General features: G+C 45.0%; 1 long non-coding RNA gene across 45 annotated transcripts in view; it reads right to left on the reverse strand.

The window, feature by feature from the left end:
* LOC144756055 (uncharacterized) overlaps positions 1-25262 on the reverse strand; it is a 1542626-nt gene that overhangs the window by 1107269 nt on the left and 410095 nt on the right. For 13 of the 45 annotated variants that reach the window (XR_013595057.1, XR_013595025.1, XR_013595022.1 and 10 more), the window contains exon 2: positions 15561-15699. The exons of the other annotated variants lie outside the window; for them this stretch is intronic. This is a non-coding gene — a long non-coding RNA (uncharacterized LOC144756055). The remainder of the gene's footprint in view (positions 1-15560; positions 15700-25262) is intronic. 45 annotated transcript variants of the gene reach the window in all.

Raw genomic sequence — 25262 nt, forward strand, 5'->3', positions numbered from 1 at the left:
GCATTGTAGGAAGTGAGTCCTCGCGCTGTGGGGGGACGGACCCTTCAACAGCCAGACGTCCAGGTAAGGGTACACGAAAATGCCTCTGAGACACAGTGCGGCTGCCACCACTGCCATATACTTCGTGAACACTCGGGGAGCTGACTTCAACCCAAAGGGTAGCACTTTGAACTGGTAGTGTGAAGATCCCACCAGGAATTTCAGATGTCTGTGATGTTGACTGACCAGAACATGAAAGTAGGCATCTTGCAGATCCAGGGAACACATCCAATCTCTCTGACTGAGATGTGGATATATTTAATGGGAGAGCCAACATGCAAAACTTCTCCTTTTCGATTGACTTGTTGAGTGTTCGCAGATCAAGAATGGGTTTGTATTCTGCTTTTCGACCCTTTTTTACCAAGAAGTATCTTGAGTAGACCCCTTCGAACTCGTTGAGATATTGACACCTTCTCGATGGCTGATTTTCGCAGAAGGGTGACAACTTCGCTCTGCAATATCTTCATCTGGTGGCACGATGCTGGAACCGGAGGTACTGAGGGGGGATGGCGTCGAAAACGTAGAGAGTACCCATTCTGCAGCGTAGCTAACACCCACTGGTGTATTTTGTGATAGCTTGCCACTCTTCGAGATGATTTGAAATACTTCCCCCCCACTGGAGTGATGAACGTGGTGAACGACGAAGTGGGCACTCATTGTTTGGTCTGCATCTTAGCGGATGTGTTAGACTGACGCTGATTTCCTCTTCCTCTGGAGGAACGCAGGCCTTGGTATTGTGACCTTTGTTGGCCCTGCTGATCCTGATTTTTCTGCCAATGAGGGGTTTGAACCCTCTGTTGGGAGGATAGCCGATTGTAAGGTCTCAAGCGTCAGAACTCTTCTTCTTTTCTAGTCCCTTGGCCTTTAGTGTGTCCAGCTCCTTCTTGATCCTGGACATTTCCTCATCTGTTCGTGTATGAGCGAGAGAAGTGAAAATTGAGGATCCGAGACTGCACTTCTGATTTAAGCGCTGTGAGACGAAGCCAGGAGGCTCTCCTAGCGCATATTCCATGAGCATAGGCATGAGCTGAAAGGGTAGCTGCCGTGCTGATGAGTTGGTTCGCCACCAAGCTGCCTTCTTACAAGATTTCTTCAAAATCCTTGCGATCTTCTTTGGGCAGCTTTTCCATAAATCTTTGAAGAGAGTCCCACAAAGACCTGTCATATCGACCCAAAGAGTTGATGCACTCGAGACCTTGATCATAGAGGCTGATGTGCCGCAGACCTTACTTCCCCATGAATCCTATGTTTTACTCTCCATATCTGGTGGAACAGTAGAGGAGGAAGCAACTGTGTGAGTCTTTTTTGCCGCAGCGATTATAACAGAATCCGGTGGCGGTCAGATCTAAGTAAAAGCGCGTCCTCCTCCGGTGGACAAAATTTCTTCAGAATCCTAGCCGGCGCTGTCTTAAGGGTCGCCGGCGTAATGAAAATGTCCATAACCAGTTAGAGTAGGCCCGGTACCAATGGCAGCAGTGGTCTAGATGCTGCCCTTTGGTGTAAAGTCTTGAAGATAACAGAGGACGAGCTCTGCAGAGTCGGCATAGGGATGTTTAGCTTAGTTGCCCCTCTGGAAAGTACGTCCTAGAAAGTACCAATGACATCCACCGGAGAGATCCTCGACTCTGGGCTGTTAGTAAGAGTCGGTGAGTAGTCTATTTGTGACGTGTGTGTGTGGAAGAGGAGGAAGGTGTTGGAGATCTGTGCCTTCTCCACCTGCTTCTGGATCTGGACCTCCTTCTGTGAGAGTATACAGGAGTGTGACTGCGACCCCTGCCTCTTGATGGAGTACATCTCTATCCATAGCCTGCACCAGCTGAGCCAACGAAGACCTGTGGAGGGGGCTTGAGTAGTGTTGTGCCCTTGTTGCTGGAGTTGTGGCCCAGTGATGCAAAGGCCAGTTCCATCTCAGTGATAGATGGATAGAAAGGGATCTTTGTCCTTCTCGCCATTCAGGAGACTGTGGAGGAGGAGATTTATCTCCCTCTATCTGTGCAGGCCTACCTGCTGAATCTGGATGTCCCATGGACACTGGACTGCTAGACGTCGAGATCACGATCTCCGGAGATCTGGATATTGAAACTCTGTGAGAGCTGCGAGAACCTTTTCTCGACGTCTGTGACTGTGATGTAGACAGGCTTACCGGACGTGAGGCTCCTTTGGACTGGTGCCTCGAGGTAGATCTTGAACGTCCCCTCAGGACAGACTGCCTTCTCGATGTCAACGGTCGTCTCGGCAACGGTGACGCCTGCCTCAACGTCGACCTTCACCTCTTCAAAGGAGGACTCACTCTTGAAGTCGACCGGTGCCTCAACGTCGAGCGTCTTCCTGACCCCGATGGAGTACCTTAATTCGACGTCAACCGCCTCTGCTCGGTGTCTCGACGTTGACCTGCGGTGTGATGATGTCGACTGAGACTTCTGCCTCGATGTCGGTGATGGAGTCTTGCGCCTTCACGTCGAAGATCTTTGTATTGACCTCGACAGAGACTTCTGCCTTGACGTCGATCGCCATTGAGGTAGCAACGACAGAGGGATTTGTCTCGACGTCGAACGCCTAGCCAGCGTCAACGGAGATTTACTCCTCGGCCTTGATCGTCGCCTGGTTGATGACAACAGAGGGCCCTTTACTTTCGTCGACGTTGAGAGCATTGGCCTCGATTTCTTAGAAGAGTAATGCACCTGCACCACCGTAGTCTTCGACGACAACTGCTTCACCGTAGGCAGCTTCAACGCCGATCCCGGCGCCAAAGTAGTACAGGTTGGGACCTTGCCTCTCGACGTCGACCGTGTTCTCTTTTTCTGTTGCCTCACTGGAGACCTACCGCTTTCAGAGAGGCCATAAAGACAAATTCTCTCCCTGTCCTTGATGTTTTTTCTCGACAACTTCCTCAGAGAGGCAGATTATACACACAGAGTGTGTGTCTGATTTAGCCTTATTTTTGCCACAGGCAGGGCAAGGATCAAATAAGGAAGGCATTTCTGACAGAAATAAACCTTTTTTGGAATTCAAAAAAGGTTCAACCTTCACTCTAAGGCTAAAAGACGTTGAGTAAAAGCAAAAAATCCTCAAAAAATTAGACAATTTTTGACAGAAAAGTCAAAAAAGGGAGAGCTGTGAATCCAGGGTCCTGACTAAACGAGCTAGAAAGAACAACTGACCTTACTGTCACCCCTGAGGAATGATGGGAAGCTAGGGGTCATGGCTGCCTTAAAGGCACAGTGCCAGTTTTGTGTGAAAATACTTTCATTTTATATGCTATTGGTTTTCAATGCAGCCTGTAGGCTAACAATGTCTGCTTTTTTTGCAGTTTTTTCATGAGGTTTACTCATTAAAAACAAAGTTCAAGTATAATTGCCCTCCTGTGTTTTTATACATATATTATGTGTTTGCAAAAGCAGTTTATTTGTTATTACATTGTTTAGCCTCCTAGATGGGGGCTGCATTGCCCATTTTTTTCTGAGGCCGCCTTGTAGGGTAAGAGGCTCCTATGCTCTAGGACAGCTTGCAAAATATTAATCTGGAGCATGACCCACTTGCAGAACCATACCTACACAGGAATATGCTAATTAAGCGAACTTGGATCTGCGAGGAAAGGATTCACAGAGGAGTACTTCCTTTGATGATCGGTCCGGAGAACGGGCATTTTTAAGGACAATCGTAGTATTTGAGCACTACGCCTGGAAGAGTACTCACCTGTCTGTGTCCCAAAAAAAAAAAACGGCATATAAACATCAGTGCATTGAGAAAAAAGAGAACAAAGTAAGCACTATGCCGCAATGATGGATTTTTCCTCATTACAAAATGTATATAAGACTCTGAAATGCACTGTGGGAAATGAAGTTTTGACTGACCAGTCATGTGACCCTATGAGTTTTAATGCATGCACATAAGCACTTTGCCTAATTTCCTCCACCTGTGCTCAAGGCGATTGGATGCCTAAACGCTTAAAGGAAAAGAGAAAACATGACTGTTGCTGGGTCTTTAATAAATGTCAAATCTCCAGAACTGGGCCTCATCTTTTGTTCACCCATACCTACACAGGAATATGCTGACAAAGCGAACTTGTATCTGCGAGGGAAGGATTCACAGAAGAGTACTTCCTTTGATGATCGGTCCGGAGAACGGGCATTTTTAAGGACAATCGTAGTATTTGAGCACTACGTCTGGAAGAGCACTCACCTGTGTCCACCCCAAAAAACACAAAAAAAAAACAACAACAACAAAAACGGCATATAAGCATCAGCGCATTGAGAAAAAAGAGAACAAAGTAAGCACTATGCCGCAATTATGGATTTTTCCTCATTACAAAATGTATATAAGACTCTGAAATGCACTGTGGGAAATGAAGTTTTGACTCACCAGTCATGTGACCCTATGAGTTTTAATGCATGCATGTAAGCACTTTGCCTAATTTCCTCCACCTGTGATCAAGGCGATTGGATGCCGAAACGCGTAAGGGAAAAGAGGAAACATGACGTGTTGCTGGGTCTTTAATAAATGTCACGTCTCCGGAACTGGGCCTCATCTTTAGTTCACGGTGGTGTTTGATGGGCTTCCTCATGCCCACTGTTTCTGAGGCCGCCTTGTAGGGTCGGAGGCTCCTATGCTCAAGGAACGCTTGCAAAATATATATGTACTTCTACTATTGGGTCCGTACTGCCGTCCTTGTACCTAATTCCAAAGGTCCATAAAGGAACAAAACCGATCCCTGGAAGGCCCATTATCTCCGCTATCAACAGCTGTGGAGAAAATGTGGGGCAGTATATAGACTTCTTTTTAGAGGACTGGGTTCAACAACTTCCGAGTTTTGTTCGTGATACTACTGACTTTTTAGCCAAAATAGAGGATCTGGAATGGCAGAATGACATGTTGCTCATTACCCTTGATGTCGAGCAATTATACACCAGCATCTCTCATACGGATGGCCTCAACGCAATATCTTATTATCTTGGCCAACGACCTGTTGAAATGTATGGACATAACAAGGTGATATTAAGTTTAATTGATTGGTGTTTAAATAACAACTTTTTTACATTCGGAAAAGAAATCTGGAAACAATTAAGGGGTGTGGCTATGGGGGCCTGTTTCTCCCCCAGCTACGCGTGTTTACACGTGGGCTGGTGGGAGGAGCAGGCCCTCAGGGTCTTACACCAGACTTGGATGCGAGAGAAGATTGTAAAATATCTCAGATATATCGATGACATATTCATTGTTTGGCAAGGGGATGAGGAAGAAGCATGTCTATTTTTAGCTGAGATTAATAACAATCCCTTTAATCTAAGATTCACTTCTAACATTAGTGCCAGGCAAGCTGAATTTTTAGATGTCAAGATATATGTAGATGACAACAATCGCATCCAGACTACTTTACACAGAAAAGCCACGGCGGGCAATACCACGCTTCACGCCTCAAGCCTACATCCAAAGCATACGATCCACAGCATACCTTATGGAGAAATCCTTAGGTTAAAAAGAATCTGTAGTACTGCTGAGGATTTCAAAGGATGCACTGAAGAATTAAGAGTACGGAGGAGGGCGCGTGGCTATTCTGACCAGATTTTTAACCAGGCCCTAGTTAAGGCTGAGAAATTGTCTAGAACAAGTTTGCTGGTTAACAAAAATAGTATGTCTACTAATGAAACTGAAACTGATGACACAGTATGCCCTAGGTTCATCACAGACTACAGTAGCCAGAAAAATAAAATCAGACAAATCATAAACAAACACTGGCCTACCATTCAAACAGATACTATTTTGGGATGTATACTACCTGATAAACCCCATGTCACTTTCAGACGGGCACAAAACATGGGTGCAATTCTTGATCAAAGTAGCCCTGAATTGCAACAAAAGCCCAATTGGTTAATATCAGCAGGTTTTCGAAAATGTACTTCCTGTCGGGCGTGTAAATTTGGGATTAACAAGACCCATTATAAAACGCCATTCTCTGCTGTTGATATTCCAATTAAGGGTAGCCACACTTGTAAAACTGAATATGCTGTATATGTCCTGACGTGCACCTGCGGCCTAAATTATATAGGCAGCACAAAACAGCAGGTGCACGTCAGGATATTGCAGCATATCAGAGCTATCCTTCATAGCGACCAGGCATATCCGGTGGCTCGCCATTTTGAGAGCACACATGATAAGGACCTTAATTGTCTTTCTTATTATGTGATAGCTTCTATCCCAAAATCTAGAAGAGGTGGCAACAGGGAGCTTAAGTTGAGGCGATTAGAGTCGAGCTTGATCCTTGAATTCGACAGCAAATGGCCGAATGGCCTTAATAATACTGAGGATCTACGTCACTTTCTATAATCACTCGATCTAAAAATCTGCCATCTGCAACTATTATTCATAAACAATTTGGGCTTCTTGTTAGCGCCTCACTACCCCCTAGATATGTCAGGTTCCCTGTGATCTAGGGTGGCTATCTGGTTTCCAAGTATCATCTGGTAAAAAATACTATGTTCATATATGAAATTAAAGTGGCTGTTCAAGTTCCTTGGCAGCCACTTTCCCATACATTGCTCTGCTTCTTCTTTGTATATATGTATATAAATATATATATTTTTTCACTGGGTTTTAGGTATTTATTGATGTACCATAGATGTGAGAACTGGTTTTAACACTCGTTTATACATGTGGTGTCCTTTTCTATATCTCTTTTAATATGATGATACATTTATACTGGTATTAATATGCTTTTTTGTATGGTTTTTACTAGGACTAAGAAAACGGAGATATATTTAAAATCCCCTTATGTCCTGATATACATATAGGCACCATATACACAGGCTTTCATCATCATACACTCTTAGTACTTTGTATCCCTCCTTTTTTGTTTCTGGTTTAATTTTCCTCCATTTTTTGCATTTATGCACTTTATTATCTTTATGATTTGCAGACTGTGATTCAATGTTATATTATATTAGATTGTGCACTTTCACCACTTGTCCCGTTTATCATTTAAAGGTCGCGATATTCTTTACAAACTCTGATAATGGTTACAAATAGAAGAAACTGGCATTGCTTTACATGTTCCATATAAATTGGGTAATTTTGCACATTTGCTATATTTGCACAGGCCTTTTGCTAAGATTTGCACGGGGATTTATCCCACAGTTTCCAGCCTTATTGTGTAATTATTATTGCTTGTATAGGCATTAGTTAAAATCTGCACAGGGATTTATCCCAAATCATTAAGGAATGGACACTATATATGGTTACAATGCCTTGATATTCATTGCGTGATCTTGCATGACAGCCAGTGTTTTATGGATTTATCCAGGAAAATTAAAATTCATCGATGTAATTTTTATATTTAGAAATATATGGATCTAATTAATCAATGTTAAAAATAATTTATTATTTTTATATTGTGATTATGCCAGTACATCGTAAATTAAGTATATACAAACTATTTTGTTTATGTCTATGACCATGTGACCTGAAAGAGAAATGGCGGGCTAGCACTGCATTATAAAAAAAGAAAAAAAGACGTTGAATCTATGCATGTGAACAAGGGCTTTGGCAGCCCGAAACGCGTCTTGCCCTCGCTATTTTCAACCCCCTGCACATTAAACAGCTGTGTATCCAGTTCGTGGTCCGTCTCCTTATTGCCTGGAGGGTTCTGATTCTCACAAGAACCAGTAGTGGCTGTTTTTGGAGTTTGCGCTGATATATATATATATGTATATATATATATATGTGTATAGATATATATATGTATATATATATACATATATATATCTATACATATATATATATGTTTTTCATATATAACTTTTATTATTTCCGGGGTCCCCGCACATGGGCGGGAATATTCAGTGCTTATGACTTTGATGAGGATCCCCTTGACGAGAACCTGAAATTGCAGTCAAAGAATTAGCCAGGGGTAAGGCTTCGGGGGACCGACAGTTTGCCTGTTGAATTTTACCATACCTATTTGGGCATCCTCATCCCACAACTTGCTAAGTTCTGCACCGCAGCACTGAGGAAAGGCATTCTGCTTTCATCAATACATGAGACCCTACTGGTGTCAAGCCCAAACCCACATAGGACTCTATGGACAGATCTTCATATTGGACATTGTTGCTCTTAAACATGGACTACAAAATACTAAGCAAAGTGCTGACCAATCAACTACTGCCCCTGATGTCTTGGCTGGTCCCCCCGGATCAGTCCGGATTAATTCCAGGTAGGAACGCACTGGTCAATTTGAGACGCCTACCTAGGATGCTAGAAGAGATGCCAGAATTAGACAGAGCAACAGCAATGGTGTTGTCCATAGACCTCGAAAAGGCATATGACTCCTTGAGCTAGGGATAGCTTTGGTGGGTTCTATGCCACAAGAACATGGGCGTGAAGTGGACCTGTTTGATCCAGCAATTGTACTAACACCCCGGCACAAGAATCCACACTGACAACATAATCTTCCCGCCCTACGAGATCCATAGAGGGACTAGAAAGGAGTACCGTCTGTCCGCTTTGGTTTTCACACTGGCGGTAGGGTAGGGCCATTTGCACCGATAATATGCAGGGAGCACACTGACAGGGGCATAATCCTGCAAGATGGTGTGCACATCATCTCCTTGTATGCTGATAATATGCTTATCTTCTTCAGCGATGGCTGCGCGGACCTAAAGGGAACAATGCCCCATCTGGACTATTTTGGGGCTTGGTCAGGCCTGCGCATTTACTGGAGACAAATGTGTACCTTCCCAATGGATGCATACAATACTACTTCACCCGGTCAGTTGGAAATTAGGCAAATAGATTGGTGTCCCTTCACTTTCAGATACCTAAGGGTATGGGTTTACCACGTAGATGCAGACATCCAGGACAGCAATCTCGGAGCACCACTCAAGATTATTCGGGGCCACATCTCCTTCTGGCAAACCCAGGGCACAAGTCGGGGTACACTATTTTCACACGGTGAACGCCGTCCACCCTGCCAAGACGTTGGCCCCCATTGAATAATGTGCTGAGCTCTTCCTGGTGTAATTTTCAAACACCCAGACACAAATTAGCAGAGCCTGCATGTTGTCTGCTTTTAACACGTGCAGGCTGGGACGGGATGGGGATTTCTTATTTCAGACTCCTACTGGGCCCATAACAAAGGCCGAATTTGAGGGTTCATCAGGCCTTATTTTGTTCGATTCTCCTAGCTGGGTGCGGTCAGGAGCCTCACACCTAGAAAAAAATGCAGCAGAGGGGGAAAAAAGGCTCACACCTTGATAGCACTTCACACATACTTAAAAGAGGCAGCTTTTCACCTTGTTCAGACTCTGTTTAGGAGATATGCATACACTGTAAGAAATGTCAAATGTGTTGGTCTTTCCCAGTATTTACACAAAATAAATTTAATTTATATAGTGCTTACTACCCCTGAAGAAGAGTTGAAATAATTTAAGTACTACTATTTTTTCTTGTATCGCACTGCTCATCCCAATGCAGGGTGTCAGAGCGCTTTACATCACACGTACATATTACATATACAATAAATCATATGCATTTGTAAATCATTGTACAAGATGTGTTACATAAAACACTGGGGGATTACAAGGTGTAGACGTCACGTCTCATCTTCCGTAGCTCACTGTGCTATAATAAAAGGTTTACAATGCAACTGCAAGTAACATAAGGATCTCTGTGTTCAAAGCAGTAACCCACTTCCCTATCAACATAAAATAAATTCTGTCTTTTGCATGCTAAATGCTGTGCTTTGCATTAACCCTCTATGCTACTTCGAGTCAAAACACACATCTTTCCAGCAAGTGTATAAACCTCCAGAGTTATCTTACAATTATTATTCACTCAGATTTACTGGGAACACACAGATCTCTGCAGCAGGTGCCATAATCCCATAAGATATTTTAAAATACAATCTTTGCAACCAATTAAACAGAACAGATGTCAGTTTTCTTTTTGTTGCCACTTTCTTTGTGGCAGAGTTTAAATACAAATAAATGTATAAATTGAGGCCCAACCCTGATGCAAAATCTGTTTTCGGATTTACAGTACTACACATTGCCCTGCCTTGCCTTACCTTACGTCAGGTAGGCATTATATGGGTACATAGTAGATACTGACACCTACTACATGGGTCGTACACACTCCAACCATAACCCACACATGCTAGGTTTGGCCTGGGATTGCCCTCACCCGTCCATCCCCACCTGGAGACTGCAACCGTCTCTACTGCTGGATGCTCCATTTCGCGCTTCGTTAGGCTCCCAGATTGCACATTATTTTGAGGAGAACACTGGCATGGCATCCACCCCCCAAATCGTATGGGACGTGTTCAAGGTAGTCACTAGGGGTCATTGCCTGGGTACACAGGCTAACATGCGGAAGCAGCTGGATGGGGAACTGACGCACATAGAAGCTGACTTGCTCCGACTGGAACAGGACGCGGTGGAGGGCAATGGGGAACCACTATCGGAAGCGTGAGCTGAACATGGACGCTTGCTAGAATGGCTATGTCATATTAACTACACAGCCCATTCAGCGCGAACACATCACTTGTCCGGGTAACTATTGGCCTGGCTGATCCGACAGGATCACAAGGTGACACCAGTGGCAGCGCTGCACACTAGTCAGGGAGACATTGTATACACTCAAAGCGCCATACACGAGACATTTGTGGACTATTACAGGCTGCTGTACTGTTCACGGCTGCGAGTCTCCCGCACTGAGGTTACTGCATACCTCTCTGACATACCACTGCCGGTGATTGAGGACGCACAGAGGGACGAACTGGAAGCCCTGCTTACACCAGATGAGTTACGTACGGTTATATTTGCTTTATCCAATGGCAAGTCCCCAGGCCCGGACGGGCTGCCTGCTGTATTTTACAAAGCCTACCCTGATGTTCTCATCCCTGAGCTCCTAAAGGTTTACGAGGCGGCTATCTCGGATTCCTCCCTTCCCCCCACGCTGAACAAAGCTAACCTTATATCCCTCCCTAAACCGGGCAGAGACGGCATGCTGCTGGGCTCGTACCGGCCGCTGACCCTCCTAAACACCGACTATAAGATATTTGCCTCTACACTAGCTCAGCGCCTGGCCCCCTTGGTTCCCACCCTTGTACATAGTGACCAGAACGGCTTTGTGCCCACTCGCAGTACCTCCCACAACATTCGACGATTGTTCAGAGTGCAACGGTACGCTACGTTGCAATGGCCTCGATCAGGGTGTCTCGTATTGGACCTGGAAAAGGCCTTTGACTCCGTGGAGTGGCCCTATCTCCAGTCAGTTTTGCGGAAATTTAGCCTTGGCGATCAATATGTTGATATGGTGGGTTTACTGTACCAGAAACCTACGGTGCGCATCCGCACGGGACGCTTGCTATCGGACACCATCGATTAAAAGAGAGGTACAAGGCAGGGATGCCCTCTGTTCCCGCTGCTTTTCTCGCTAGTGATTGAGCCGCTGGCAACGCTCCTCAGGGCACAGGGTGCGGAGTGGGGGATCCCCCTAGCGGATGGTCTCCACACGGTCTCCTTATATGCAGACGACCTCCTTTGGTATGTCAGAGACCTGACCTGTTTGCCGCAGACACTGTCTGACGCCTTTCAAACCTTTGAACTTATGTCGGGTCTCAGGGTCAATTGGGCCAAATCCGGGGTATACTCCTTTCACCCAGACACTCAGGAGTGCGAGATCCGCATTAATAACGAGAGACTCGCCTGGTACCCTACTACGTTCCGCTACCTCGGAATCCATATCTACAGAACCCTGCCAGATGTGCTAGAGGGTAACTTGGTGCGGGCGATCTCCTCCTTGCAGGCGCAAATGGCCTTTTGGAAGACTCTCCCCCTCAACGAGCCTAGTCGAGTCACACTGACAAAAAAGATAGTTTTGCCCAGATTACTGTATTATTATGCTAACATCCCAGTATATGTCCCGACGCTGATTTTTAAGGAACTGGAAACTTTGGTTAGGAACCTGATATGTAACACAGGGAGACCCCGAGTTGCCTTGACGAAATTATACTCACCGGTGGAAGTGGGAGGACTGGCAGTGCCCAACCAGGAGCTCTACTATCTGGCGGCACAGCTGCAGTGGGTGACGGGATGGTTGGTTGGCCGACACCTAAATGATACGGCCACGGACACTACCGTCTGGACCAGTGCACAGATCCATGCGCTGTTCCACCCCCTGGCCAAACCCACGCGCCCCACACAGTTACACCTAGCAGTGGCCCACAGATGTTATGTTTGCGGCTTGAAGCTTACCAGGGCGGTGACGCCCTACGCCCCGGCACTCCCGCTGCTGGGAACGCCTAGAGACGGCGGTGCGATAACGGAGGCCGCGCTAACACCCTGGACTCGGGCTGGGGTAGACACGCTAGGTGACTTGTATGCGGAAGGAGCCCTTGTCCCCTTCGCAACACTAGCCGCAGACAAAGGATTCCCAGCTGGGCAGTTCCTGCTACACGCAGCCATCACGCACACATTCATAAGGGCCTGGAACGATATCTCCGAGGAGCTGCCCACACACCTTTTAATCCAATATTTGTATGTCATGGCGAATGGCTCGCGTGTGGTCCACTGGCTGGCGCAGGCGATATTGGAGCACACGCAGTGCTCCTTGCAACCACTCAGGGGCAAATGGGAGGCAGACAGAGGCAGGGCATGGACGGACAAAGAATGGGCGATGGCACTGGCCAGTCCCCGCAATGTACCACGTAATTCCCGTTTTAAGCTTATTCAATTGTACATACTGCACCGAGCGTACTTGACACCTGACAAAATTAACAAATACTTTGCGCTTACAACCACTGCGTGCCCGAGATGCTCGCTGATTGATGCGGACCTACTCCACATGGTGTGGTCCTGCCGCAACATACAACTATATTGGAGCGCAGTGACTGCTCTGCTGGCGGAAAGCACCGGCGAGAGCCATCAGAACACATGGGAGGTGTGTCTACTGGGTCTTTATAAACGTACAAAACACAACAGGGTTCCTTCTAGATTCTGGGACCTGGGACTCATAACAGCCAAGAGACTGCTCACTAGACAGTGGAAGGGTAGTGAACCCCCGAACGTGCGACACTGGCGTACATCATTTGACAATTGGGCCGGGGCAGAGAGTATTACTTTACATAGAGAAGAGACGGCAGGGCTGAGAAAATTCCCTATTGCGCAACTCTGGGATGATACTTTGAAGTCTTTCCACTGTAAGTGCCTTGCTCAAGGCGTTACTTAGCCATCTTCCACCTGAAGACGCACCTGGGAAGGAGAAGAGACGCGGCACTATGCGTCCATACGATCGCAAACTCGCCATGCGCACGCAGGCGATGAGTCGCGCACATTTCGCACAATACTGCCACATAACCGGGCGGTGGTGACATTACCTCCCCTGAGCGGAGGACTTGCTCCCCACATGTCCTACGGGGTGGGACATTTAAATATAGGTTTGCATCAAACTGGTGAGTCTACCTGAGGCTGGCATAGCAAGAAGAGATATATCCATTTCTCCTTGTTATTTCCTCTTGCATGTATGCTGCATAAGTACAAAGATAAAATAGCCTCATAGGACAGTTTTTCAGTGGCTTTGGGAAACAACAGTACACAAACTTTTTCTTAGGGTCCTATTGCTGAATGCCGAAGTTGCAATAGGCTTTTTCTTTCACTACCCTAAAATTGCTCATTCTTGCAGGTTCTTTTTTCAGCCCCTTTTATGCATTCATAATTGTTTTCTTATTTCTCTCTTATCTTCCCTTTCTGTCTTTCGCTGTTACTTTGGGTCATGGTCTGCTGGTGAAAAATGAGCTCCAATCTCCTAAAATAAGTGCAGGTGCGTACGGCTGTGTAAGAATACTTTGCATAGGAGAGTAATCTCACCTCTGGAGAGCGCAGGCAGCTAAAGCTATCACATCTACATGAAAATCTGATGCATATGGAATATTATGCTGGTCGAGTAGGCTGGCGGTAGAGTTAGTTTGTTCAATCCTAGGGTAAAGGAAGCTTTATGCTGACAAAAGGCAACATTGTTTTATGTGTAGCTTACTGTGTGAATCTTTTGCCTAAATCAGGATGATTTGCATGTATATTCAAATTGTGCTCAAATGTACTCATGATGGAGATGCTAAACATATATGTGAGGGCTTAAGATCTGATGTCACTTCTTGTGATGCCACTTGCTGTAAAGTCGTGGGTTGTGATGCCACTTCCTATGATGGCAATTCCTGTGATGCCATGCGCCGTGATGTCACGCGCTGTGATGTCATGTACGATGATGTCCCTTGCAAACTGCCCAACTAGGTTAGTACCCTAAATATTTTTTTTATGGACTTGTGCCCTGGACAATCCCTACCGATCTTGGTGATGGGCCAGACAGAATTATCTAAAATGATCATGCTTCCGAAACGACAGTACTATTTCGTGAACCTCAAGGTGTGGATTAAATCTAGGTGTTTCAAGGTCCTGGGCACACTGCCGCGGGCTTTCATCTGTGTAGCGCATCGGCACAGGATGAACACAAGAACCTTAAAGATCCCAATAGGGGAGTGTGGATTGAGTGCCCCTGACTTAGAAGCCTATTATTTGGTATTGCATGCGCAATGGTTAACTCAGTGGTTGGAAGGAAAGCACAAGGGAGAACTTGCACAAATGGAAAGTAGCAAGAAGATCACTATACCCGTGGCCTTCGCCTTATGCAGGTCCCCAAGGAGTAGGCAGTAACCCAAACTGGTACATATAGCTATTAAATGCGTGCACCCATTTATTGTCAAGACCGAGGCGATACAGCTATATGCGCCATTGATTCCCAATGGACAGCCTGTTCTGGAGCGGGCACCGGACTGGGCAGATCACATCTGCCAGGACTGCCAATGGGAAATCGCCAGATCCCTCACAATAGGGGACTGCTATAGGATGGCAAATTTCTCACACTAGAAAAAATTATGATAGATTTGCAGCTACCAGAAACACATTTCCTAGCGTTACGTACGGCGAGATCTGCAGTACTGTCAGAGACGTGGTGGAACAGGACGGCGAACCACAGCCACACGAAGCGCTCCAAGAATCATTCACGATGAGGGGATTCACTAAATTAGTATCCTGTTTTATAAATCGTTCATACATATCAGTGATCACTATACCTTCACTGGCGACGACTAAAGGCAACGCCTATAAAAGCTGCCAACTACTTGCCTACAAAATATATTATATTGTAACAGTGCAGTACCGTGATAAGCCTTGACCCTGTATGGAAAAATTATCTGTTGGAAGAGGCGTAATGATTAAAAAAACAAAAAACGTAATATGCGTCACATGTAAATTGCAGTATTGGTCTCTGTGCATCGACAGTGCAGTGTGGCTTGGATGAGGGTCAGGAAGAGGTCATGAAGACTAGTTCACTGGAATCTAGCAACAGGCCTGGGTTTGATCTGCCTTTTGTAATTCTTTCCATTTGTATTGTAAACCCCTGTAATCCTGCCAGATTACACCTCAATTCCCTTAAATGTGTGGAGTCCCCGAGAGCCTTACAGATGGAAAAGGGCTCACCTCTTCACGTCCTGAATGCAAATGGCAATTCCTCCTACGCTTTAAAGACATACCACAGGGAGCCGAATGTACGCCCATTGTCTGTTAAAATGGGCTGCAGCTTTGCAGTGCTGCCAATTCCTTTGAAGGGCCAAATTTCCTAGAGAAAAACATGAAAACAGAGCAAAGAAATGTAGGCTGATCGGAATTCGATTTATGCTGGAAGAAGCACAAGCTGAGAGGAATAGTGATTCATTACAAATAAAGTTCATATACATACTGTTATTTTTATAACGGCCAATCGGTTACTAGTGTTGCATCGTACCACTTTTAGTAAATCCGATGAATATTTTCCCGAAAAAGTACAGGAGTCTGATTTATATAAACGCTTTTCACTATTACAATTATGTTCTCCGAAAAAAACAGGTCAAAGTCTAAAATCTACGAATGACTAAAGAGTATGACAGACACATTTTCAACACAAAGTTTAAAAGAACCTCACTTAGAAGAACAAAGAAGATGAACTTCTCTCACTCATCGGGGCGAATCATAGATATAAACGGTAGAATGTGCTTTCAATGATATTGCCAGAGAGAAGCGAACAACAGCTTTGCAACTGTTAAAACAAGAATTTTCAATGCGATAGGTCTCGCATGTGCGAGCACTTAAGCTATTGGCATTGCAAATGACAATGCCTTTTATTTATGTTTTTAGTAGCAACACATATATGGCATTGTAATGTCTAATTCCAATAGCTCAAACTCTTCCAAATGCGAGACCACTTTAATGGTGTCCGCGCCACTTTTTTAGACGCTGCTTATCGTATTCAGGTTACAGTGAGAAGAGTCTAAAGAAAGGGGCGCGGCCAACATTAAAGTTAAATTGTGGTACGGGGCGCTTTTACCCAAAAGGAAAAAATAAATATATAAAGAAAGGTTCTGTAGTGCGGCCGCTAAAGTGAAAGCGAACTACAAATTAAATAAATAAATGTGAACGCTACAATCAAAGCAGACCGCGATGTAAACTAAATAAAAACATTACTAATAACAATATAAAAGCGGGTGGTGTGCTGCAACATTGTGGGTGGAATAGAGGAATATGATTAAAGAAAATAGTGCTCACAGACTACATACAGCAGACTGTGTAACAACACAAGTTAAAAGTCCAGTCATTATGGGAGGTTACAAATTGGTGGTCGAAGTGGAGAAAACAATTTAGGGCACAGGTCTTCAATCTGTGGGGCGCGACCCCCAGGGGGGGCGTGGAGTCATTGGAAGGGGGTCGCGCATTCACCTGCCTCACTGCTGCCTCCAATCCAAAACGTTTACGTTTTCGCTTTGGATTCGAAATAATTACATCTCAAGAGCTCTCTGATAGGAGGACAGGGCAAAATAAATCAATCCTCATGTGGTCACGTCATTAATGCCTGTCCTCCAATCACAGAGACTGCAACATGAACACCAGGAAATGCCCGCAAACTTTGGCCATAAAGATGGAGCAGCACCTTCGTAATGCAGCGCCTTTGCACGGAGTACTTATTTATTTATTTTATTTATGCATTTTTATATAGCGCGGACTTTACCCGAAGGCGTCAGAGCGCTTCACAATAGGAACAGAAATGAAACATAATGAGAAACATTACACAAGAACAGATTACAAAAGCATACGTTACGTTACATAAGGTAATAGTGACAATTGTGAGCAAACAATATACATGAGGTAGTAAAAATTGTGAGCAACCAAAAATACATGAGGTAGTAAAAAGTGCACAAGATGAAAAAGTGACAAGTGTGCAGTTACAAGAGAAAACAAAGTATAATTTGAGGTATAATACTGCAATAAGAGCTAGACACTCAGGCACAAGAACAAGCGTTACGTAGGCAAAGGTGGCACTTGTGCAAGTATCAAAGGAAAAAACATGTGAGAGGTAGCAAACCGTGTGTTACAAGGGCAAAGTGGTGTGTGCATGTTACAAAAGGGCACCAAACACAATTACATGGAAAATACTGCAAAAAGGCAGACACTCCAACCACAAGAACACACTGGGAAGGCACTTCCATGGTCATGGAAAGTAGAAATTTTCAGTAGTGGGAAGTCTTCCTCCAAATAACAAGAGGACGTGAATTACTTTTGGAGGTGTCTCTGGAGGAGGAGAACTTTGAGGTCCCTTTTGAAGGCCTGGGAGGAGGCGGTGGTCCGGAGCTGAGGCGGAAAGGAGTTCCAGATTCTCACTGCGTTGCCTGAAAAGGATTGGGCCATTGTTCTTTCCTTCTTGAAAGTGGGAGGTTCAAGCAGTAGATTCTCCGCATTGCGTGAAGGTCTAGAGCCTCCAGAGTTTCAGTTTATTCGCCAGGTAGCGAGGAGAGGAGGAGTGCAAGGCTTTGTGGGTGATACAAGCGGTCTTGTAGATAGCTCTAGCCTCGAAGGGAAGCCAGCGGAGGGTGGATAACATCGGTGTGATGTGATCGCTTCATTTGGCCCATAAATGAAGCGAGCTGCTGAATGGAAAACAGACTTAAGTGGGGACAGGTGAGATTTGGGGAGGCCAGTAAGAAGAGAATTGCAGTAGTCTAGTCTGGAGAGGACCAGCGATTGCACCAAGGTTATAAGGTCCTGCTCCGGGAAGAAGCGACGGATTCCCCAAAGAAGGCGCAGTTGGTAACGAGCAGATTTTGCAGTAGAATTGATGTGGGGAGTTAGATTGAGTTTTTTGTCTAGAATGACACCAAGGGATTTTGCGCTGTCGACAATGATGGGTTTATTGTTTAGTAGATTCATCTGATCCATCCATGATTGAACCGGGGGAGGAGAGAGTGAGGAGGAGAAGAGGAGGAATTCAGTTTTGGAGGGATTCAGAATCAATTGATGAGTTGACATCCAGTTTTGAATGGAGTCAAGAGTAGAGCTTAGGGTGGAGAGATCATGAGTGGAGGCAACCTTGAGGTAGAGTTGAGTTTCGTCTGCATAGAGATGATAGTGAATCCCGGATTTGCTTAGGAGGTTTCCCAGTGGTTCTAAGTAGAGATTGAACAATGTGGGTGCAAGTATAGAGCCTTGGGGAACACCTTGACCCACCGCCACAGGAGAAGAAAGACTGTTCGCTATTTTGATCATTTGAGATCTGTCAGAGAGGAAGGATGCAAACCATTTAAGCACAGTGCCCTCCATGCCCATTCTCTGTTGAAGAATATTGAGGAGGGTGTTGTGATTGACAGTGTCAAAGGCTGCAGAAAGGTCAAGGAGAATTAGCAGACAGGACCCCCCTGAGTCAAGTATCCTCAGCGCTTCATCAACCACTTGCAGTAGGGCTGTTTCAGTGCTGCAGTTTTGGATGAAGCCGGACTGACAATTGTCAAGAAGATCATTGTCCTTGATATGATGAGAGAGTTGTTTTGCTACACATCTTTCTGTGATCTTCGCAAGAAAGGGAAGGTTAGTGATGGGGCGGAAGTTGTTGAGGTCATTCGCATCAGCAGTGGGCTTTTTAAGCAGAGGGGTGACCTGCCCAGTTTTGAAGGAGACAGGAAGGGAGCCTTGCCAGAGGGAGAGGTTGATCAGAGTGGTTTAGGAAAGGGAATGGGTATAGAAGTCAAAGGCAATGGCACTGGGGATAGGGTCAAGAGAATGGTTGGAGGGCTTTGTTTCGCGTATGTAAATGTAAATGTAAATGTGGGATACTTGTAAAGCGCACTGTTACTCTACCCGAGTGTCCTGGCGCTGTAGACCGCTGGGGGCCCCGTCCTGGTTTTCCCTGTGAGATGGTCCCTTTTCTGAGTATCTCCAGGGTGAAACCAGGCATCCCCGGCGTCTGTGGGGGGCCGTTGTAGAGATGAGGCAAGCTTAATGCCCAGAGTTACCGAGTGTGTTCCCTGGTTAGAGTAGGCACTGAGGCGAGAATTATCGAGTTCGTTGACCCTGGTCCAAGACCCTGCTGCGTCGGGAATTGAACCCTGGTCCCGGGCCGCCTCTAACCAGTGAGCCACACCTCTCCACAACTTGAGGAGGGCATCTTCAGATATGGGGTCAAAGCTCTGCCAAATGGCTAAGTACTCACCGTTACTGCTGCCTTTCACTGGATCCAGTTGTTTGTCATTGCCGTCCCTGCTTTCCCTCGTGTCAATGTATAGAAAATATGCTGCATGTTTTTGTTGCTGCAAACATGAAAGCGATGTTTCGAGACATTTGTCTACGAGTGCTCTGTGAAATGCGGCGGGAGGAGAGGTGTGTGGGAAGAAGGCGGGTGTTTCAAATCAAGCATTGCACTGAGCTGTCAGCCACGGAGGGATCTTGATTTCTTCATGTTACTTCTAGGCAGTTAATGTTTACTGGCTCAGCATGCATGCATCCAATTGTACTGGGGGAAAAAATGGACAGAAACGGTTTCAGCAATTGCAATCAAGGCCATATCAGTGATCCATTCTGCAAGGCCCATCTTTCCTAATGATCTATAGTTCATTAGATATGCTGAACTTTCCCCGGCTGATTTGTCAGGACTGTCCTTCACTAAACTGCCAGTATTACCCGTTATTGCTTAGAAAAGAAATTGTTTTACAAATATTTATAACACGAGAAGGAGCCTATCAGCATGATGACACTACTATTTTGAAATGTGCATACACATAGCTTTTCAAGAAGGAACGGGAATCCGCCATGTTACAAGCTGCTCTCCATGACATTGCATGTTCAGTTTGATATGGTAAACAGCGATAGTAGGATGATATAAACCTAATTTGCCCTCAGCGCACCTCACCGAAGTTCCTTGAGAGCCCAAAAGTGTATGTGCAGCCTTTTTTATTTACTCCTCAGTTACATGTATCAATACACACATATTTCATAAATATTTAAAACCAACGTCAAGCGTTAAAACTAACATAGTTCTCAACAGCAGTGGTTGGTTACTCTCCACATGTCATATAAAATACATGTAAAGAACACAGCTATGGACACTACAGAACGGGACATCGTTGACACAAATTATTATAAACCCATTCCTGGTTCGCACACTGCTTTGCTCATTTCAGAGGCATTTTTTACTTATTTGTAGATGGCAGAGTGCAAGGTTTTATTACTTTACTAGGATAGACAGCCACCTCATTTTGTCCCAAGATTATCTCAACCACGATGTATAACTGGAAGTGTAGTCATTTCTTCTAGAGAGCATGCTGAAAACTCCAATAATATGCTAACAAACTAGTGCCTATGCAAGACCAATACAGGTAGGCGCTATCTGGTATCAGTGGAGCTGCGCAGTATCGGGCATGACTCACTCTTTCCACTCAGACATCAGCCTATTAGAGTTTTTGAGTAGGTTTCCCTAGTGGGTTATACTGTCTCTTCACCAGTGGCAGTTGATATTGTTTAGGGGTTGGCACTGTGTAAGCCAAAAAATACTTCCTCAACTGTACATTCTGATGGCTCCTGTCACAGCATCCACAAATTATCTGCACATAGTAAAAGGAAAAAGAAACTTCTAAATTCCTTCATAAAGTAGAGCTTGCTCCAGACATGTCATAGTATATTTCAAGCAGCAGAGATATTTACATGACCTTGTGCCCCCAGCCAAATAAATCTGAAGCATTCTTCTCTGCACATAACAAGCACATAAGGGCACTAATAATGAATGGATGGCAAATGAGAGACCATGTTGCATATCTGATTGGACTTTAACCTACTCTGCTTTTAGAGGGAATATGGCTTACAACCATCCATTGCCCGAGCAGACCCTCCCAGTCTCCCCCAAAAACAAATGGCAAAACCCTTATTGGAAGTACTCAGGTGAGGCGAGAAAACTGAAGTCTGAAAAGAATCTGGCCAAAAGGTTAACTAGGAATCCTTTACAAAAAGTGTGGCCTCTGTGCTTATGCATGTAGCCAAAAAAGATGACTTTGAATCCTGTGCTTGTGCATCTATCAGAGTTTTCTGTTAGCAGATCTAGATACACCACAGCACAACAAAACAATGTTTGTTAGCCATGATTTTTATTCAATATCACACAAATCAGTAACAATTCCCATTCTTCCCTCCACATATCATTCCTCTGCAATCAGCCCTACTCATATCAATGTCAAATGTTTGAGGACTTACATCCCATGTACAGGCTTGCACGGCCTGTTGAAAATTGCAGTCAAGACACTTCTGCCTTTTAGCTCATCATATTTACGTGAGATTGGGTTCTCAGCACTGGCAGTATTAAAGACAAAGTACAGTTCAAGACTTGAAGTGGAGCACAACCTGAGGATGGCAGTAGCTACGATACATCCGCAGATTGACCGTATCTCTGGAGAAAAACAGGCACACCCATCACACTGAATCAGAAAGGTGTAATCATCCAATTGAGTCAAATTATGTTTTATTTGTTTGTGAAAATAAAGTACAGTACCATTGGTGCATTTTTGGGCAATTCGTTTTGGAGATTTTGTATTTGAGCTGTGTACTAACCCTCTGACACAGGCCCACAGTCACCCACAAACTTTGATTTTCTAAACACTGTTCAATACTATTTCCCCACCGTGAAATGATTTGCGGTGGTAATTGGCAGGGCTTTTGGTTGTCTATGATGATGAGTACCAAGTTCCAGAATTTTTTGTCAGAGGGGGTCCTTACGCCTAACATTTTTTGACAGGGGGGGTCTTGGCATCAAAAAGTTTGAAGACCTCTGATTTAGGGGAACTGTGGGCAGAGCATCAGGAGGCGGGAATAACCAGATGATTAGGTCAGTGGGCGGAGTCAGAGGAGTGGCTAGAAAGAGCAAAACATACCAATTTTTAGTATGTTTGGTATTTCACTGACCAGTTACAGCTTAGAACATTATTTAATGCAACCAATAGATACACGTTTATTTGAGGTTTAATGTATGAGTTATTGACATTAAAGTACATTTACAATGTGGGATATTTTTTCAATAACAGAATGTCCCAAATACGCTTATAAGTAGAATCATAAGCCATTTGTCTCCGAGCCATGCAATTTCTTTCATTAGCACTTATCCTCCCTTTTTCAAACCATTTCTGAACATAAAATTTGGGTTTAAATTCTGTGACAGGAGACCCCACGTTTTGGGGAGCACAATTGATAATATCATTCTGTGCCCCACGCTCAATGCAAACTTGTAGTCCTACATTTTTTATGTGCTTCACGCAACATGTCATGAAACCAGCATTAGATGCCTCTTATTTCCTGTTATTCTCATTAGACATAGCACACAAAAGTGAATATATACACCTAATACAACCCAGAAATGTTGGTTTTGCAGATGCTTTAAGCAGTTTCAGATAAGTGAGATATAACTATTATAATAGTAGTTTGTGTAATTACTACTCAAGATAGTTAGCATTGAGAATTACAAATGTATCAACTCTGGAATTATGAGTGTAGGAAGCTGGCTCTGTGTACACTATACCTTGCTTTGGTATAGTATATACAGAGTCCAGTGGATCCCCAAAGGCTTACAAAGGTAAAAGTAGGAATTACCTTACACTCTATTTGTGGTAGTGTGGGCGAGCAATAACGCTTTTTTCGGAGGGTAGTGTTGAGCATTTATTGTACACACTCAGGCAAGAAATGATAGAACACACTCAAAGAAGGAACTCAGACCAATTGCTTGTATAAAAACACTTCTTTTATTGTATTTTATTTTTAGAACCAAGCAGGATTTGGTAATGATAAGTAAAATTGTAATTTCACAGACAGGTTATAAGAATATGCAAGCTGAATGAATTTGACTTTGTTACAGTTTGGTACAATGCTTAAAAACAGTTGTACTTACTTTTGGATTACTTAGTGATTACTTTTTAGGTTACTTTCTCTACTCAGTGTCATATGCCTAGATATCACACTGGGACATTTGCTAGACAAAGGTAAGTAAAACGCTTTTACATTAAAAACACAGTTACTTAGGTTTCCATACAAACACAACTGAACACAGAACTTTTTCAGAGAAAAACAGTCTTTGCAATCCTAAGGAGGAAAATGTGGTTATCGGTTTGCAGGTAAGTAATCAGTCTTAAGGGTTGAGTTTCAGGGGTTAGAACAAGGAATCCCCCAGGGTCAAGGATGAACTCAAAAAGCACCCTCAGCAGCACTAGGGCAGCTGGTTGCAGAGTGCTGATGCCCAATGTTAGCCTATGGGGCTAGGGGGCCTTTGGTTGGAGGCTGCTCACAGGCAGGCTACTCGGTCTTGGGAGCCAAACTCCTAGGGTTAAGGTCAGGACAAAGGGGGTCCCAGGTCAGCACTAAGTCCACAACACGAGCCGTGCCGGGGCGGCTGAGTGCAGAGTGCTTAGGAGGGGTCGGGAGCCCAGTGCAATCCTATTGAGATAGCCTGTTTTGTTTTTTTAGCTACAGGCTCGGTCCAAGAAGTCTTCCAGGAGGAACCAACAGCTGGGCAGGTAGGTTTGAGGGCTCAGAGACGTAGGTCCACCTCAGGTCCTCTTCTCCAGGGTGCAGGGGTCCAGATGCAGGGCTACCTTTTGAGGTCGGATTTCACCTTACCGGGCCACTCAAGGTTAGGGGGTCTCCGTAAAGAGGCTGCAAGCAATGTCAGGGAGTCCTGGAGGGGTCAGCTCATGGAGGATTTGGACTCTGTAGCGCTGACTTCGCTGGGACTGGTGGGCCACTTGGACTTGGGCCGTAGGCGACATGTGGAGTGGTGGTTCCAGGCATCGGGTTTCTCGTCTTCAGCAGGCTCAGAGTGTTTCTTTAGGGATTCTTTTGAACGGAGTTGCTGTTCACATGATATCCTTTGTTGAAGGCAGTCAGTCCTCCCAGGGGTTTCAGGAGGTCGTGGCTGCAGGACAAGATTATTTTTGGCGCAGGACCTCTGGAAACTGCAGATGGACTGGTACGGCTGGGGCCAAGTCAGTTCTCCTCTGCTGTGCATCTTATTTCGTCCTTCCTCATAGGTTGTGGAATCTTCCTTCTGGGTCCAGGGCAGCCCCCAAATCACAGTATTTAGGGGGCGTTTTAGGGGTCTCAGATTAGTAACTAATAGGCTACTGACCTTAGGGTGACTGCACCCTTGGTGTGCTCACCCCACGTGAGGGAGTGGGCACAATCCCTAACCCTGATTGGAGAGGGCCTACCATCTGCAAGATGGTAGGCACTGAAGAGTGGCCTTCACCTTGCCTCCCCCACCTGAGGGTTGGGGTTGGCAGAGGTGGGCACATCTTCTAGGCTGTCCTAATTTTGCCCAACTGTCTTCCCGCCGAAACGGAGGTGAGGCAGGAAGGGGGCCTGCTCCTGATAGCAGGAGAGGCTGTGGGTGGCGGTGCAAAGGCGGCAAGGCCTTTGAAGCTCCCCTGCCACAGACAGCTCTTCCTGACCTGGGGGAGGTGTGAACACCTGCATCCAGGAATGGCTTTGTTTCTGGCCTCCGAGAGCGTAGGCTCCCACCCCAGGGGTCCAGAAACTTGTCTTGTGGTAGGAAGCGGGTGTCTACCAGTCAGGGAACCCATCAGAGGCCGGTTGTTTTCAGGTGTCATCTCTAAGATGCCCCCTGAGTTTAATCTAGAATAAATCCAACACAGGTATCAGTTTACCTTTCTGCACAAAAATAATCCTGAAAGGCTTTGTTCTCTTTCTATATGTGCTGTACATATAGAAAGAGGAAAAAACAGGGAGAAATAAAGATATTTCTCCTTGTTGTACCTCCCTTGGGGAGGCGTAAGATTTTGATGCATTCCCAGGTTAACAAGTCCTTGTAAATATGGGAATGTGTCAAAAACC

The sequence above is a fragment of the Lissotriton helveticus genome, chromosome 5_1 (genome assembly GCF_964261635.1).
Source record: "Lissotriton helveticus chromosome 5_1, aLisHel1.1, whole genome shotgun sequence".
NCBI classification, from domain to species: domain Eukaryota; kingdom Metazoa; phylum Chordata; class Amphibia; order Caudata; family Salamandridae; genus Lissotriton; species Lissotriton helveticus.